The 13,241-nt window shown below is 41.8% G+C and overlaps 1 protein-coding gene across 2 annotated transcripts in view; it reads left to right on the forward strand.

Annotated features, from left to right (window-relative positions):
* The window catches only part of SPATS2 (spermatogenesis associated serine rich 2), a 165,231-nt gene that overhangs the window by 26,573 nt on the left and 125,417 nt on the right, over positions 1–13,241 (forward strand). The gene's annotated exons all lie outside the window — the stretch shown is intronic.

Below are 13,241 nucleotides of genomic sequence, written 5' to 3' on the forward strand. Positions count from 1 at the left end.
AGATTGCATTAAATCTATTGAATCAGTTTGGGTAGAATTGGCATGCTGACAACATTGAGTCTTCTAACCTATGAACAGATAGATATATAACTCCTTTTATTTAGGTCTTTAATATCTCTCCATGATGTGTAGTTTTCAGTGTTCAGATCTTTCACATCTTTTTTTTTCAGATTTATCTTTACAAATTTTATATTTAATGCTTTGTATTTATAGTTTTAATTAGTGATTGCTTGTTGCTAGTATGTAGAAATATAATAGATTTTTCTGTATTGACCTTGTATCTTGCAACCTTGCTAAACTAATTTATTATTATTTTTTAGATTTTATCAGATAGTTTTTTCACAGATGATCCATGTCATCTAGGAATAAAGACAATTTTAAGGCCGGGCGTGGTGCCTCACGCCTGTAATCCCAGCACTTGGGGAGGCCGAGGCGAGTGGATCACCTGAGGTCAGGAGTTCAAAACCAGCCTGGCCAACATGGTGAAACCCTGTATCTACTAAAAATACAAAAAAAAAATTTAGCTGGGCTTGGTGGCAGAGGCCTGTAATCCCGGCTACTCAGGAGACTGAGGCAGGAGAATCCCTTGAACCCGGGAGGCGGAGGTTGCAGCGAGCCGAGATCGCACCACCGCACTCCAGCCTGGGCAATAGAGCGAGACTCTGTCTCGGGAAAAAAAAAAAGACAATTTTATTTCTTTTTCTTTTTTCTTTTAAATCTGGATTCCTTTTACTTTTTAATTTAAAGTATTTTTTATTTATAGAGATGGAGTCTTGCTATGTTCCCCAGGCTAGTCTCAAACTACTGGCCTCAAGTGACCCTCCTGTCTTGGCCTTCCAAAGTGCTGGGATTATAGGTGTGAGCCACTGTGCCCAGCCTTCTTTTATTTCTTTTTCTTGCCTGATTGCACTGGCTGGAGTGCAATCCAATACAGTGTTGAAGAGAAGCAGTGAAAGTAAATATCTTTGTGTTCTTCCTATCTTAGAGACAATACTACCTTATTTCTCAGATTTTTTTTTTTTTTTTTTGAGACAGAATCTCACTCTGTTGCCCAGCATGGAATGCAATCTCTGTTGCCCAGGATGGAATGCAATGTCGTGATCTTGGCTCACTGCAACCTCCTCCTCCACGATTCAAGTGATTTTCCTGCCTCAGCCTCCCAAGTAGCTGGGATTACAGGCACCCATCACCATGCCTACTAATTTTTTTGTATTTTTATTAGAGACGGGGTTTCACCATGTCGATCAGGCTGGTCTCGAACTCCTGACTGCAGGTGATCCACCCGCCTCAGCCTCCCAGAGTACTGGGATTACAGGCATGAGCCACCGTACCCGACCCAGATTGTTATATTACTTCTTTTTGGTAGTAAGAACACTTAACATGAAATCTACCCTCCTAACAAATCTTTTGTTGTACAATACTGTAATATTAACTATAGGGACGGTGTTTTACAGCAGACCTGTAGAACTTAATTAGCTTATGTAACTGAAACTTTATACCCGCTGAATAGCAACTCTTCGTTTCCCCCTCTTCCCAGCCCCTGGCAACCACCATGCTACTTTCTGCATCTGTGTGTTTGAGTATTTTATATACCTCATATAAGTGGTATCATGCATTATTTGTCCTGTGACTGGCTTTCACTTAGCATAATGTTTCAAGGTTCATCAATGTTGTCACATGTGGCAGTATTTCCTTTTTTAAAACTAAATATTCCATTGTATGTGTATACTATATTTTCTTATTAATTCATCTGTTGATGTACATTTAGGTTGTTTCCACATCTTGGCCATTGTGAATAATGCTACAATGAATATGGGAATGAAAATACCCCTCAAGATCCTGATTTCAGTTCTTTTGGATAAATATCCAGAACTGAGATTAGTGGATCATGTCATATATTTTCCATAGCAGCTGCAGCACCGTTTTACATTCCCACCAACAGTGTACAAGGGTTTTAGCATCTCCTTGTCTTCATCGTATTCTTATTCTTGGGGTGCTGTCTTTGATTGCTGATTTCCTCATGGGAGGTTTGTTTCTTTGTCTGTGTATGTGTGTGTATTTTCTTTAACTCTGAACTTGAGTCCCATGTACCTCAGATTGTGGAAGCTTCCCTACTGCATAGTTTCTCCTTTGCTGCTACTATGGTACTATTTCATTCTTTAGTTCTGAATCTTATTTATGATAAAGTGTCAGCTTGGGGTCCCTCTACCACATGTGTAGTATGAATTTAGATCTCACATCTGTGAATGGTGCAGGACTAGGATCCAGTTTCTTCTAGGTAATTTTTTCCATTCCTAGTCCCAAATGCAAGGCTTTCTCTTCTCCTAGCTAGAGATCTGTTTCTACTTCTCATTTCATGGATGGAGCAGTCCTTTTTGTTTCTTAATTTATGCTCATTTCCATCTTGTTTTGGGCTGAGTACATGGCCTGTGGCCTAAACTCTTTTGTAACTCCTAGCCATTTAGGCATCTGTCTGATTCAGGTATTCATGTGTATCATTTGTCTTCAGCTCTGGACTTCAGCTCTGTAATAGCCTTTTAAATGAGCTCCTCTGATTCCACTCTTGTACCGCTAATAATCCATTCCCAACACAGTGATCATTAATATATTTACATTTTAGTGCCTATGTTGTTAGCTTCATCTGGCACCATTCCTACCCTCTGGTTACTCTGGCCATTTATTTCCCTAATGCCTTGTGTTCCCACTCACTACAGGGCCTTTGTACTTGCCATTCCCTCTGTCTGGAATGTTCTTCACTGCCACCACCTCTTCTCTTGTCATTACCTTCTCATCTTTGGGCTCTGACATCAGTTATCACTTCCTGAGAGAAGTCTTTGCTGACTCCTCAGTTCGTTTCGGGTTTCCTTCTCCCTGTGGATATCATAGCATCCTAAACTTTATTTTCATGGCATGTATCATAGTTTTTTATTAGAATGTAAACTGACTGAGGGTAGGGACTTTGTCTTACTCATCACTGTATTTCCTGTCCTGAGAAGAGTGCTTATACAAGTAGATATTAAAAAGATGTTTGTTGAGTGGGTACATGTATTTGAGCAGTTTCCTCCATTAGACTGTAAGCTAGGAAAGTGCAGGACATTTTTGTTTTGCTCACTAGTATATTCCCCAGTGCCTAGTATAGAATCTGGCATATTATAAGTGCTCAATAAATATTTACTGGCTGGCTGGGTGCTGTGGCTCACTCCTGTAATCCCACAGCTTTGGGAGGCTAAGATGGGAGGATCGCTTAAGGCCAGGAGTTTGAGACCAACCTGGGTAACATAACAAGACCCTATCTCTACAAAAAATAAAAAAAGAGCTAGCTGGGTATGGTAGTGCATGGCTGTAGTCTTAACTACGTGGAAGGCTGAGGTGGGAAGATCACTTGAGCCCAGGAGTTTGAGGCTGCAGTGAGCTATGATGGTGTCATTGCATTCCAGCCTGGGTGACAGAGTGAGACTCTTAGCTCTTTAAAAAAAAAAAAAAGGATACATTGGCCGATCATGGTGGCTCACATCTGTAATCCCAGCATTGTGGGAGGCCGAGGTGGGCAGATCATTTGAGCTCAGGAATTTGAGACCAGCCTGGGCATCATGGCAAAACCCCATCTCTACAAAAAATACAAAAATTAGTGGTGTGAGCCTGTGGTCCCAGCTACTCAGGAGGCTGAGGTGTGAGGATTGCTTGGGCCCGGGAAGTGCAGGTTTCAGTGAGATCAAGCCACTGCACTCCAGCCTGGGAGACAGAGGGAGACCCTGTTTCAGAAAAAAAAGAAAAATTTGATGGCTGACTGAATGAATGAATAAGTAATTTTAAATGAGGATGGGGGCCAGGCTTGTGCCAGTTCATAAAAAATTTTATTTCCAATGCGAAGAAGCTTGAACTTGAACTTTAGATAAGGGGGTTTTAAGCAGGAGAATGACACAAACAGGCTTACATTCAATGTAGAAGGATCCCTTCAGCCGTTATGTGGAGGCTGGTTGGAACGTTGCAGAATATTGGTGTACTCCAGGGAAGATTGAAGTCCTAATAGAAGGAAGGTGGAATGGAGAAGATAAATTCAAGAGAATTTAGAAATAGGTTAGGCGGGATTGTATTGGATGAAGATGGGAGAATAAGGGGAAGAACGCCTATCACTTCCTGGGTTTCTTGTCTGGGAGACCAAGTAGTGCCACCCACATAGGCACTATGGGAAGAAGGACAGGCTTGGGAATGGATGAACTTAGTTGAGATGTGTTAAATTTTCAAACATGAGAAATCTGGAAAATTTAATTGATGGTATTTTACTTGGATTACGGATATTCTTTTTTTTCCTCTCACATGCTTAATCCTTTATATGTAAATACAGAAATCCCACCAACCCCCAAGTTTTCCGAAAATGATTTGAGTTAAACAGCTCTTTTACTAGGAACATGTTCAATTTGAGTTTCCTGTGGGATATCCAGGTGGAGATGTACATTAGGTAATAGGGAGCTCAGTTGAAAAGGTCTATTTCTGTACTATTTCCTACAATTTCAATGAAAACAGCCTGACAATTTTGACTTTTTCTCTCTTAGGCTGTTTTAGCATGCTTTGTCTCCAGTACTTGCAAAGCTGCCCTAGATTTTTCTTCCTTTTGTTTTTGTCCTTCCTCTCTATTTTGCCTTTGCCAGACTCAAGGGCTTCTCACCTTCTGACCCCTGCATTTCCCCCATGTCCACATACATTTTCGTGTCTTTTTTTCCAATTTTTTTCTCAAAGAGCATATAATTCTTTTTTTTTCCTTTGGTTTTCAGGGTTCATTTTCATCAAAGTTATGTGTGAATATGGTTTATAGAATCAAATAGTTTTGTAAAGCTTGTTTTAAAAAAGCAGCACTCCCCCCTTTATTTCCCTTTTCTCAGAAGCACTTTTAGCTTTTTTAGTTAATATTTTTGTTATCTTAATTTCTGTAATAACATACTTGTATTGCTATTTCTGATTTCATCAGTTGTAAGATACACCATTACTTGATGTACTACCTGAAAAGAGAAATAAGCCCAAGATGGATAGTCTATTAGGGGCCATGCATAAAGCTGGGAAACTACATGAGAATGGAAATGAGAAGTAAACCCACCATAGAGAAAGGCATAGCAAGGCAGCTTGTGTCTCAACTTTGATGGTGTGTAGGAGGGCTAAAAACTTTCATGGGAATTTAAACTGGTTCTAGGTTTGAATTCACACTCCCTATGTGGTACAACAAAATTTAAGCAGAGATTCTAATTAAAAGTTGTTTCAGATTGGTAGTGCCCCAAGTGCTTGAAAGAAACAAATAGCAATTATAAGATGTCATTAATTGTGCCTGGTTTTCAGAGATGTTAAAATATGAAAAAAATGGCCAGGCACGGTGGCTTGTGCCTGTAATCCCAGCACTTTGGGAGGCCAAGGCGGGTGGATCACGAGGTCAGGAGATCAGGACCATCCTGGCTAACGTGTTGAAACTCCATCTCTACTAAAAATACAAAAAATTAGCCGGGCGTGGTGGCGGGTGCCTGTAGTCCCAGCTACTTGGGAGGCTGAGGCAGGAGAATGGCATGAACCTGGGAGGCAGAGCTTGCAGTGAGCAGCGATCACGCCACTGCACTCCAGCCTGGGCGACAGAGCGAGACTCCGTCTCAAAAAAAAGAAAAAAATATGGTACCATGTACCAGGCACTGTTAAGAGTTACAGCTGTGAACAAAACAGACCTCTCTGTCTTCCTTGAGTTTCTATTCTGGGGAGGGGAATGTTTAGACAAAATAAGAATATACATGATATACTAGATGTCGCAAATATCTAAGTAAGATGACTAAAAATTGACCATCAGATTTAGTAATTTGGAAGTTCTTGCTGATCTTGATGGGAGAGGCTTTGGTAGGGTAATCAGGAAGCAAAAGCCTCTTGGGGTGATTTTGAGAGAGAATGGGAGGAAAGGAATTGGAGACAGTTACAGCTTCTTGGAGTGTTGCTGTCAAGGAGAGCAGAGAAATGGATAAGTAGCTGGAGAGGAAACTGGGGTTATGGCTTATCTTTTTCAGTGAGATAAATAAGAGTGTGTTTCTACAGTGCTGTGAGGATGCACCAGTAGAGAGGGAAATATGCTGATGCAGGAGGCAGAAGGGGGAATGACTAGGCAATAGGGTTTGGAGTCTGGTGTTCAAGTGGAGGAGTTGGCTGTAGATAGGAGCAGTCAGTTCATCTACAGTGAGTAACAGGAGAGAGGACAGGGCAAATGGTGGTAGTGATTGCCTTCTCTTTCACTGAGGAAGTGGAAGGGCAGCAACTAGGAGTGAGCATGGATGAGGAAATGTTCATTGATAGCTTGAGGAAAGAGAAAATGGCATAAAATGTACCAAATAGAGGAGTGGGAGAATGAATGGATAAGGCAAAAGTTTTGATTGTCATGCTGAGCTAAGAGACCATTTGAAGTTAGCTGTTGTGAATTTTATGTAAGAACTGTTTAGTATGAATGTGTTTATTTTTATTATTTCATTTTAATTTTGAGACAGGATCTTACTCTGTCAGCCCAGGCTTGAGTGCCGTGGTGCATAGCTCACTGCATCCTTCAACCTCCCAGGCTCAAGCGATTCTCCCACCTCAGCCTCCCAAGTAGCTGGGACCACAGGCATGTGCCACAACACCTGACTAATTTTTTTGATTTTTTTTGTGGAGACAAAGTCTTACTATGTTGCCCAGGCGGGTCTCAAACTCCTGGGATAAGCTGTCCTCCTGTCTCACCCTCCCAAGTAGCTGTAACTATAGCCAAGTACCACCATGCCTGGCTAATTTTAAAATTTTTTGTAGAGACAAGGTCTCCCTATGTTGACCAGGCTGGTCTCAAACTCCTGGGCTCACGTGATCCTCCTGCCTCTGCCTCCCAAAGTGCTGGGATTACAGGCATGAGCCACTACATCTGGCTTTTTTTTTCCTTTTTAAAGCCACATTTAGCTGCATGGTGGAGGCTTAGAGTAGATGGACAGCTGCATTTTTTTTTTTAACATGTTATTCAGGAAAATTTTAAACATACAAAAGTAAATAGAGCCCTCATGTACTCATCACCCAGTTTCAACAAATATTTACTCACTGCTAATCTTGTTTCATTTGTACCCTCAACCATTTCTACCTTTCCATGTTATTTTGAAGCAATCCCAAATATCATATTTGTGCTTAAATATTTCATGTTTCTTTAAAAGATATGAACTCTTACCGAAAAGTACCATTACCATACTAAAAGACTTAACAATTCCTTGGTATCAAATATCCTGTCAGTTTCTTTTTCTTTTCTTTTTTAGTTTTCGTTTTATTTTAAAATTTAATTTATTTTTGAGACAGGGTCTCACTTTGTCGCCCAGACTGGAGTGCAGTGGCGCGATCTCAGCTCATTGCAACCTCCGCCTCCCAGACTCAAGCGATTCTTCTGCCTCAGCCTCCTGAGTAGCTGGGATTACAGCCATGTACCACACTGCCCAACTAATTTTTGTATTTTTAGTAGTGACGGGGTTTCGCCATGTTGGCCAGGCTGGTCTTGAACTCCTGACCTCAAATGATCCACCTGCCTGGCCTAGTTTTTGTTTTATTGATTGATTGATTGATTGATTGTCTGACAGGGTCTCACTCTGTCGCCCAGGCTGGAGTGCAGTGGTGGAAACACGGCTCATCGCAGCCTTGACCTCTTGGGCTCAGTTGATCCTTCTTCCTCAGCCTCCCAAGTAGCTGGGAGTATAGGCATGCACCACCATGCCCAGCTGTTAGTTTTCTAATTTCCAGTTGCCTCCTCAATGTCCTAAATGTTTTTGTTTTTCTTGACGGGTTGTATTTAATCAGGGTTGGTGTTTTGCCAGGCAGGTATGATGAAATGAGAGTGGAAGTCAAGAGACTTGAGGTGTATGCAAGGGAATGATTATAATGATGCACCTTAAACTTGAAGCTGAGGAGGAAAATGAGGATGTAAGAGGGGAATGGGATCAATGGCTTGTAAATCCTGGTGGGGTCAAAGGATTGTTGGAGTTAGGGTGCTACAGGGAGCAATCTGAAAAGATACAGAATGGTGATTGGAGAGTAGAGTGCAGCTGAAGTTGAGATTGTTGGGGGACTATAATTATTGTAACGACAAGGTCTAGAGTATTGACTGTGGGAGTGAGTGGAATGTAGGGTAAAGGACAAGATTGTCGCATGAGAGGTGGTCAAGGAACTGAGAGGTCCGAGCATCAGAACAGTCATCTATATGAACATTGAAATCGCCTGGAATAATGATAGCCCAGTGAGCCAGAAACTAAAGTCATCAAGGCTTAAGGCTTGAGAAGTGACCTAGGCATATCCAGATGAATGTAAAGAAGAAGCGGGTAGTGGTGGTATGGGTTGACAGGAGGCTTTTTTCAGGAAGGAAGGGGGAATAATCTGGAAACAAACTAGGTACAAGATAAATAACTTTACCTCTTCTAAACTCTAGGCCCTCTAGTATAAGGGTGTGAGAGAGAAAACGCTACGGATAGGACTATAGAGAGAACAGTGGCTTCAGAGCAATTAGATTTCATTGAGAGCAAAATGGTGAAGGGATCATTCAGACAAGAGGTTTAAGATATAGGGGATTTAGCTGATGTGTTCCAGGGGATATGATGCAAAGATTTCAGGAATTGAGGAGGAGTGGAAAAGGGGGTAAGAGTTTGAGGATTCAGAATGACCTGAGAGTCCTGGGATTTTTGTGGTGAGTGATGTAAAGAGGGACACATCATGATGACATTAGTCCTGATGTCTCAAGGCAAATTGTAGTGTAAGCACATGAAGGACAGAGGTAGTGAAGAAGCTGCAGAGTGGAAGTTCCCTTTACTTCTGGCAGTGCAGGTGTGGGGAAAGGCAGAGGAGCTGGAGCTCTGTTACTTCTTATTTACTCCTGGGGCCAAAGTGGTCAAAAGTAAAAAGCTGTTATTTCAGCGATTCAAAAACTGGAATTCTTGCTGGGCGTGGTGGCTCATACCTGTAATCCCAGCACTTTGGGAGGCCGAGGTGGGCAGATCACCTGAGGTCAGGAGTTCGAGACCAGCCTGGACAACATGGTGAAATCCCGTCTCTACTAAAAATACAAAAGTTAACTGGACATGGTGGTGGGTGCTTGTAGACTCAACTACTCGGGAGGCTGAGGCGTGAGAATTGGCTGAATCCGGGAGGTGGAGGTTGCAGTGAGCTGAGATCGTGCCACTGTCTACACACACACACACACACACACACACACACACACACACACACACACACACACACACACACACACACACACACACACACACACACACACACACACACACACACACACACACACACACACACTTTGTGCCACTGTCTACACACACACACACTTTGTGCCACTGTCTACACACACACACACACACACACTTCGTGCCACTGTCTACACACACACACACACACACACACACACACACACTGTTATGGCTTACTGATTTTCTATTCCCTGTCTCCTGCCCCTAGTACCCTATTCTTAAATATCCTGGAAACTGGGTGCTGGAGAAATGACAGCAAGATTATAGGAAGGAATTTGGGGCCTCAGCTCAAGGGTTGGAAAGGGAAGGGAGGGAGGAAGTTTCAAAGAGAATTAGCTTTAGATTCCTTAAATCTGGCCAAAGAAAAAGAGAGAGTAGAAGAGGGAAGTTTGACCTGTGTTCTGGGAGGGGAGAGTAAAGTACTGTTTGGAAGTAGGGAACCTGTCTAAAGGATCTGTGTCCTGACAGGTTCCAGAAAGAGCTGTTGCTGGATGTGAGACTTGACTTTTGCTAGATTCATTCGTTCCAGTGGATATTTACTAGCACCTGCTGTGTGCCAGGCACTGGGCTAGATGCTAGAGATATCATGTTGAGCAAGAGACAGGTTCCTGCTTGCATGGATTTACAATCCTGCAGGGAAGACAATTAAACCAGAAATTACAATTTAATGTGGTGAATGCTATGACAGAAATTGTCAGGGTCCTTTGGAAGCCTCTAGTGAAAGCATCAAATTAGTTTTAGGTGGGGTAGGGAGGGAAAGAGTACAGGTTCTAGAGTTAGAGACTTTTTTTTTTTTTCATTTTTTTTTTTTTAGAGATAAGATCTTGCTCTGTTGCCTAGACTGGGGTGTAGTTGTGTGATCTTAGCTCACTGCAGCCTTGAACTCCTGGGCCGAAGCGATCCTCCCACCTCAGTCTCCCAAGTAGCTGGGACCACAGGTGCATGCCACCATGCCCAGCTAATTTTTTGTAGAGACAGGGTCTTGCTGTGTTGCCGAAGCTGATCTCCAGCTCCTGGCCTCAGGTGATCCTCCTTCCTTGGCCTCCCAAAGTGCTGGGATTATAGGTGTGAGCCACTGCGCCCTGCTTAGAGTAGTCACATTTAAATAGAGACTTGAAAGATGAGCAGAAATTAGCCAATCAAAGAGAATAGGGGAGAATAGTTATGTGTCGAGCAGCCACAGGTATGCTGTCTTTGCCCCTCCAACTGCCAAACCTTGTTTTACCCAGGGGAACAGAGAACAGAGTCATCTGTTCTGATCACTGTCTTCATCCCCAACATTCCTATATACCAGGGGTTGGTAGACTACTGTTCACCGACAGGTCAGATCTGGCCTGCTGCCTGTTGTTGTACGGCCTGCAAGCTAAGAATGGTTCTTATACTTTTAAGTGGTTGAAAGAATAAAAAGAAGACTATTTTGTGACACATGAAAATTATATTAAATTCAAGTATCAGTGTCCCTGAAAAAAACTTGTGTTGGAACACAACCATGCTCATTTTTTTTTTTTGTATTGTCTGTGGCTGCTTTCACACTGCAGCAGCAGATTTGGGTGGTTGCAATACAGACTATATGGCTTGCAAAGCCTAAAATATTTGGTATCTTGCTCTTTACAGAAAAAGTGTGGCACCTGGTTTAATCCATCATTATTATTTCATTGTATCATGTGTGTATGAGGATTATAATTAGCTACCATTCATTTTCTATGTGCAGTCTACCCTGCTAGATGCTTTATATATTTATATATAATCTTTTTAATAATTGTCCAGAGATGTTGGTAACATGCCTAAAATTACACACTTAAATTTTGACACAGTGTCAAAATTTAAACCCAGATGTCTGAATTCAACATCTGTATTCATTTTACTGATCACATTGTGTTATAATTAATTGTTCATATGTCCGTCTCTCAAAAAGAGACTTGAGCTTGGGCTGGGCGCCGTGGCTCACACCTGAATTTGCAGCACTTTGGGAGGCTCAGTCGGGTGGATCACCTGAGGTCAGGAGTTTAAAACACAGCCTGGCCAACGTGGCAAAACCCTGTCTCTACTAAAAATAGAAAAATTAGCTGGGCTTGGTGACCCATGCCTGTAATCCCAGCTACTTGGAAGGCTGAGGCAGGAGAATCACTTGAACCCAGAAGGCAGAGGTTGCAGTGAGCCGAGATCGCACCACTTAACTCCAGCCTGGGCGACAGAGCGAGACTGTCTCAAAAAAAGGAGGGACTTGAGCTTGAATGATAACTTACTTTTTCTTAAACATCTACCATTTTTAGTACAGGGTGAGTCCAAATAAATGTTTATTAGATGACTTTCATGTATATAATTTCATCTGTCTTCTAACAAACCTGTGAGGATAACACATATATAAATTTTTCAGATAATTGACATTTACTCTTTTGCATTCCATTTTAAATAACAATACTTTAAAACATGACATTTGAAATTACATTAAATGTAACTAAAGATATTTGGAAAAATTTTGTTCTGTCAGAACAATGCCTTTGGTTTGCGAGGCCGAGGCGGGTGGATCACTTGAGGTCAGGAGTTCAAGACCAGCCTGGCCAACATGGTGAAACCCTGTCTATACTAAAAATACAAAAATTAGCTGGTCATGGTGGTGCATGCTGGTAATCCCAGCTACTTGGGAGGCTGAGGCAGGAGGATTGCTTGAATTCGGGAGGATACTGACATATGTGTACAGTTGTTTGTATAATACTTATAGTAAATAATAAATAATCTTGGAATGCTAGATCTTTCTAGTTTTTGTAAACTTTTTTTTTTTTTTTAAAGACAAGGTCTTTTGCTCTGTCACCTAGGCTGGAGTGCAGCAGTGCAATCACAGCTCACTGTAGCCTTGACCTCCCAAGCTCAAGTGATCCTCCCACTTCAGCCTCCCCAGTAGCTGGGACTGCAGGTGTGCACCACCACAGCTGACTAAATTTTTTTTAACTTTTTGTAGAGATGGAGTCTCACTATGATGCCTACTCTGATTTTGAGCTCCTGGCTTCAAGCGATCCTCCCACCTTGGCCTTCCAAAGTGCTGGGATTACAGGTGTGAGCCACCGTACCCGGCCTAGTTTTTGTCAGCTTTTTATGCTTTCTTTTCTGTTTACTCCTTTGTCAGCTGTCAGTGATAGCTGCTTTTTTCTCCCTATTTTAAATTTGCTACTTCTATCTTTTGGTGGATTCTGGAACTAGAACTATAACCCTGTTAAAATTGTGTATAAAATAAGAGTTCCAAGATCAAGGCAGATTTGGTTAAAAAAAAAAGTAAGAATTAGTCTTGATACTATCACCTGTGAATGAAGTGAAAGTGAGGCATTCTTGTTCTTAAGGATTTTATAACACAGTTGGAGAGAGCAAACATATACTGGGAACAATCATAATGTAAAATAATATTAACACCAAACTTGTATATCCCACTGGCCACTTAACATCTCTATGTGCGTATGTAATAGTGGATGTAATAGGCATCTCAAATTTCATATGTGTCCCCACGCCTCTTTCACGGTCATCCCCATTTCAGTAAATAGACTATCCTTCCAGTTACTTGGGACAAAAACCTTGGAATCATCCTTGATGCCTCGCTCTACATATCACATTTCATCTTGTTTTACTTTGAGAATACATACTGAATCTGACCACCCTCTCTACTGCTACCACTCAGATTCAAACTGCTGTCCTCTCTTTCCTGGATTGTTGCATTAGTCTTCTGATTGAGTTCTCTCTTTCTGTCCTTGTCTTTGTACAGTCTTTTCTCAACAGACCTCCAGAATGATCCTCTTAAAATTAAGTCAAATGAGGTTGTCACTCCTTTGCTCAAGATCTTCCAGTGGTTTTCCATTTTAGAGTAAAAGCCAAAGTTGTGACAGTGGACTAAAAGGTTGTACAAAGTCTGGCTTCAGTTTACTCCTCTGGCCTGATTTCCTATGACTCTCCACTGCTCATGTTCCTTTAGCCACAGCGGCATCCTTG

This window comes from Pongo pygmaeus, chromosome 10 (assembly GCF_028885625.2).
Source record: "Pongo pygmaeus isolate AG05252 chromosome 10, NHGRI_mPonPyg2-v2.0_pri, whole genome shotgun sequence".
NCBI lineage: Eukaryota > Metazoa > Chordata > Mammalia > Primates > Hominidae > Pongo > Pongo pygmaeus.